Source organism: Colobus angolensis, unplaced genomic scaffold (assembly GCF_000951035.1).
Source record: "Colobus angolensis palliatus isolate OR3802 unplaced genomic scaffold, Cang.pa_1.0 Scaffold546, whole genome shotgun sequence".
Lineage (NCBI taxonomy): Eukaryota > Metazoa > Chordata > Mammalia > Primates > Cercopithecidae > Colobus > Colobus angolensis.
The window spans coordinates 679,357-685,115 of record NW_012118999.1 but is presented as its reverse complement, the minus strand read 5'-3'; the positions used below and the strand labels follow the sequence as shown (position 1 = coordinate 685,115).

General features: G+C 41.1%; 1 protein-coding gene across 5 annotated transcripts in view; it reads left to right on the top strand.

The window, feature by feature from the left end:
• The first annotated feature begins 623 nt into the window (after nt 1–623).
• Nucleotides 624–5,759, top strand: part of ERBB2IP (erbb2 interacting protein) — a 146,658-nt gene continuing 141,522 nt past the window's right edge. For all 5 annotated transcript variants that reach the window (XM_011961295.1, XM_011961297.1, XM_011961294.1 and 2 more), the window contains exon 1: nt 624–952. The gene's annotated coding sequence lies outside the window, so the exon portion shown is untranslated. The remainder of the gene's footprint in view (nt 953–5,759) is intronic.

The window sequence follows — 5,759 nt, the reverse complement described above, 5'->3', positions numbered from 1 at the left end:
CCCCTGCCCCATTCCTCCTCCTTTCTCTCCGCTCCCTCCATCCTCCCTCCCCTCGCGGTCTCTCGCCCGAGTGAATGTGGCGCGGCGGCGCGGGACGCAGCCTCGGCCCCTGCCGCGGCCCCGCAAGCTCGTGAGAAGACAGTGTTGCCGCCTGCTCCCGCCCCCTGCGCGTCTCGGGGAGCCACCGCCGCTGGGGAAGGAGAACTAGCAGGGCAGCGGAGGGACGGCGGCGGGAAAACGGGAGAGGGAGAAGAGGGTTCGAGGGCGAGTAGGGAAAGCGGGGAGGGACGGCCCGGGCAGGGGGCCGCCATTGAGCCTGCCCGACTCCTCGGCTCCGGCTCCGGGTGGCGGCGGCAGCGGCGTCGCGGACGAAGGGCGCGGCAAGCTCTATGGAGACAATAACCCTGCCGCCCGGCTCTGGGGGCGGCGGAGAGGAAGCGGTGGCGGCCTAGCGCGGCCGAGGCTCGCCGAGCGCCCGGGCAGCGTCCTAGCCCCCGCCGGCCGGGTGCCGCTGCCGTCCGGTGTGCGGGGCGCGCCGGTTGCCCGGAGCCCGAGGCTCCCGGCGGCTGTCCCTTCCCCTCCCCCTCCCCGGTGTGCGCTGAGCTGGTTTTCCGGGTTCCCCTGGACGGAGCTGGATTCTGCTTCTCGCCAAGGCAGGAAGTGAGTTTCGCACTGCAATTCCGGGCAGTGTCACGAGTGAAAAGTTTTTTTTTTTTTTTTTTCGGCGGAGATCCTAGTTGGGGCTGGGAAACTCCTGCAAAACTAGAGACCAGGAAGCCAGCCCGCACCCCAACCCCCACCAAAGCCACCTACTCTTCTGCGGGAGGCCAGTCCACATCCGCTCTCACCCGAGAGAGAAATTCAGCTGGATCCAAAGTGACTAATGAAGGGAAGGAAATCATGTCAAGCGAAGCCTTGAAAAAGCTGCCCTGAGACGCTGTCCCGCCGAAAGGTAATTTTCACGAAAAGTGTCTCTGAGTCACAAAGTTCATGGGACTTTGTGACTCAGAAAAGAGATGATCCTTTAGTGTTTTTCGCTTTTCTCCAAGTTACCCTAAATCCTCCTCTTTTCATATCGTAGCGGATAATAATTGAGGGGCTAAATAATCGAACTGCAACCCCCCTGTCTCCCCTCTCCCCCCTCCCCACCCCACCATCTGGACTTTGGATTTTTTGGAAGAGGTTGTAAGAATGCAGTGGGACAAAAAGTTTTCAGCAAGCCGATGGAGGAGTGCCTTTGTTCACAGGGGCCAGAAGTTTTGGCTTTCTGGAACGTATAGAGTGTATATTAAGTTGCTCAGCCTGGCACCTTCTGTTTGAGAAGAAAGTTTGGTCGCTGCAGCGACTGATTTGCTGTTGAGATGGCTGCCGCGTTTGTTTATACTCATACAGATTATATTGGCGCTTGCGTTAATCGTATATAGAGGTTTTTATTTTTTTATTTCCAACTCTGATCAGTATATCTAGTTAGATTTTAGAAACCAAAAAATCTTGCCATTCTTAGTTGTTTTTCAGGGTAATATATTTCTTTAGTTATGTGTAATTGTTTTTTTTCAGACGTTTAGCCCCGTATAACTTGTTTAATTAATTGAAAGCAAGTATCGACTAGATTTTTCTTGTAACTGATCCATTACGAAGAAAAAAGGAGTAAGGACTAATAATAAAGAGAGAGACATGATTAAACAACAATAACAACAACCTGTAAGACATTTGATAGGACTTCTGTGCAGTTCACAACAGACTATATGGGAAGGGAAGTAAAACGCTTGAAGCGATTTTCAAGGGAATCACAGTGATTGTGATAAAAAGCTGTGCTTTTTGAGTAGTATGGTATTTACATTTTTGTGTTGGCTCAAATGTTTTTGGTCGGTTCTGCATAAATAGTGATAGGTTCTGCCTACATCTGTGGGGGCAGGATTCATGAAGCATGGCAGACATTCCACCAGTCAGAGCTATGAACACTTCTGAACCAATGGGGACTAGTTTTGATAGCAGCAAACCCAAACTTTTTTTCAGTGGTGTTTTAGTCTTTTTCTGTTTAGCTTTTTTCCCAGTACTTTTGCGGTGCAGGGAGGTGAAATGCAATACTGTAGTTTTGAATATATATTGAATAAATTTGGTATCTTATTGGTAGGTATATCCTGAATATATATTGATGTTTAGATCGCCTATACAGTCTCACGTAATGACCGGAAATCCGAAGAGAGTTGATTTTCTTTAGTTCAAAGAGAAAAAATAGGTTTTAAAGATCAGGATCAAATTATTTCACAATTTGTTCTTTGCTACTTCAGCTTCATTAAGTACATCTCCAAAGGCAGTCTTTTATTAATTACTGTAGTTTTGATTTTTTTTTTCCTCCCCAGGGCATGGTCTCAGGAGATTTTTTTTTTCATTGTTGTTAAGATTTGTGAACCATCGAGTAATTCCTGTTAAGTCAAACTAGCTTTATCAAAGAATTTAAAGTGCATAACTTGTATACTTTATGATTTTGGAACGTATCATTAGGCTGCAAAAGAGTTTATTCTTGGGCATTTGAAAGAACTGAACAAAATAAATGGCATTGAACTTCAGTTTCCTTATATGGCTTATACTTGGCTTTAAAAGCAACAAAACCTTAATAGAGCAAGTCCTTTATAGAGAATTATCGCTTTATGAAGATGATTATTTATTAGTAAATTTTGTATAAAAAGAGTATTGTAGCACTTGAAAATGACTTTAAACCTCTATTTTTAGATTTAGTTCTTGATTTTTTTTTCGGTGCAGACAACACATTTTATAAAGTGAGGTGTTGACCTTTGTGTTTCTTTTTTTCTCCTCAACAAGGCATAATGTACTTGTATTTTTCTTGGAATTCTGTTAGTTTATCACTGAATGAACTTACATTTTAGGTTTTATACTACTGTCAAACTGTAAGTATTTTCGAAGCCTTGTTTAAACTGTGACAAAGGTTTGAAAAGAGGTTAAAAGAACAGTCATCAGTTAAAATATTTTTAAATGGCTTCAAAATTTGGATATTCTTCTTAGTATGGTGTGGATTTTCTAAGATTAAATTGGCAAATAGAGAGTACTTCCAAAGTGTATGTTGCACAAAATGCACACTTAAAGGCTCTGTTTATTGAAGGTAATCATGAATTTTCAGGACTTCAACTGATTCAAGTAGTACTTAGGTTATGAAGTCTCCTTGCCATTTGAGATCAAACTCTTGTAAACTTTATGTATAAAAAACTTATAGAGGTACAAACATGGAAACCAAATTTTCATTGTATGCTCTTTCTTAATGAAGTGATAACTATAGATACCTTTCACATATATCGTTGGTAAATCTCTAAAATTGATTATTTTAGACATTGTTGGTATTGAACTATTAGTAGTAAATAGTACCCTCTAAGAAATACGCTTAAAAATTTCAGAAAATAGGTATGTATTTCAAAATTACTTATTTGAAATAATTGCTTATGGATAATATGATTTAGACTTTAAGCTGCTTTTGTTTTGGAAGTAGATTATGGCAGTACTTACATAGTATTTGGGATTATGCAGAATTTTAGTGATGCTGGGTAGCAATTTCTTTTTTTTTTTTTTTCTTTTCGTAATTGCTGCTTATCCAGATTCTCCTTACAAACCCTATTTGGCTGCCTGCATTTTGACACTTTGCCTTGCTCATTCATTTCTCGAATCTGTTACATGCTTGCTTGCGTTTTCTTTTTCTGGGAATACATCTCTATTATAAACCTCTAAATATGTCTTTGTCTTTTCCTTTCCTTTTTTTTTTTTTTTCTTCGAGAGTCTCGCTCTGCGCCCAGGCTGGAGTGCAGTGGCACAATCTTGACTCGACAACCTCCACCTCCCAGGTTCCAGTGATTCTCCTGCCTCCGCCTCTCGAGTAGCTGGTGTTACAGGTGCGCGCCATTGCACCTAGCTAAGTTTTGTATTTTTAGTAGAGGCAGGTTTTGTCATGTTGGCCAGGCTGGTCTTGAACTCCCGACCTCAGGTGATCCGCCCACTTCAGCCTCCCGAAGTGCTGGGATTAGAGGCGTGAGCCACTGAGCCTGGCTTATGGATAACTCCCATTTTTCAGATTCACCTTTTAGCTGTCTCTTCTTAGGTTTCCTAATTGTAAAAAAGAAACTAGCTGCTCTTCAGCTTTCTCTTCTGATTCCTTAGCTTCCTATATTTATAGTTAGCTTCATTTACCTAGCCTATTTTTTCTGTGTTCAGCTGGTCGTTCTTAATTATATTTTGCCATTTCCCTCTTTTCCAAACTGTGTTAGTCTATGTTTATCACCTCAAAAAACTGTTCAAAACATGCAGTAGAAAAAATTTATGGGATCTTATTTTAACAGCCCATTTAATTCTGAATATCCCCCTTGCATTTCAACTAAGTGTACATGCCAGTATTTTAACTTTATATTTATCAGTATATTGCGTTTGTTTGTTTTGTTTTGTTTTTTTGAGATGTACTCTTGCTCTTTTGCCCAGGCTGGAGTGCAGCGGCAAGTTTTCGGCTCACTGCAAGCTCCGCCTCCCCCATGTTCATGCCATTCTCCTGCCTCAGCCTCCGGAGTAGCTGTGACTACAGGCGCCCACCACCATGCCCAGCTAATTTTTTTATTTTTAGTAGAGACGGAGTTTCACCGTGTTAGCCAGGATGGTCTCGATCTCCTGACCTCGTGATCCGCCTGTCTGGGCCTCCCAAAGTGCTGGAATTACAGGCATGAACCACCCCGCCTGGCCATTGCTTTGTTTTATACTTGTTTTCTCAGTTTTCCATTTTCTCTTTAGTTTTCTCAAAATTGACTGTTAAGATAATACCAGGTTGTTATTTATTCTTATGTATTAAGACTTTGTAATCCTCTCTACCTTCTTGTTTTATTATACTTTTGGCCTCTTAAAACTTACAGATTTATTTCTCTGTTCCTTCTTCTCTGTACTTTCCTCTCTGTCCTACCTTTCAAGTTAGATGTCTTCTCTGTCGGAGAATCCCTAAAAATTGAAATTATCTTTCTTTGATTTCATGAAATAAGCCCAGTGGTACTCTATCACTCTATTTTTGTCACTTCAAATTTTGTTTCAGATACCATCGAATGAAGGCCTTCCCAGGCTTTCATTGATAGTGTGGAAGACAATAGAAAAGAAGAATATCTAAAAATTCACTTAATAAGACTCTACTTATCTGGAGGTTATTATAGCTTTAAAAACATATTGAATGTAGTAGAAAAACTAGAAAATAAAAAATGTTGTCTCCTTAATCAAAACAGGTATAACAGTCTGGGGACTTCACTTTTAGGGCCATTATTATTCAGAGCCCATTTACTTATGTACATAATGAGCTGTTTTTGGTTCTTTGGTGTCCCAGAAGGGGTGAGAAAGGTACATTTACACCATTGTGAGGTTATGACCTGTGATGTTACAGTGAAGCAATAAAAAAATGGAAAGACAACTGAATAACTTAGAAAGTAATCTGGGACAACTTACTTTGAGGCTAAGTGCCTTGTACATTTCATTTGTCTGTAGGAGGGTTCACTCTGTTATAATATGGCATAATTACAAGAAATAGTAATAGCCCTAAGACAGCTGTTCTCAAACTTTTTGGTTTGACTCAAAACAGAAATTTAAAAAAATTAATTTGTTTGAAAATACTAAGCTATTGCACGTTAATACATTGTTTTATTTATTATTAATTAATTAATTAATTTATTTATTTATTTATTTTGAGACGGAGTCTCGCCCTGTTGCCCAGGCTGGAGTGCAGTGGCCAG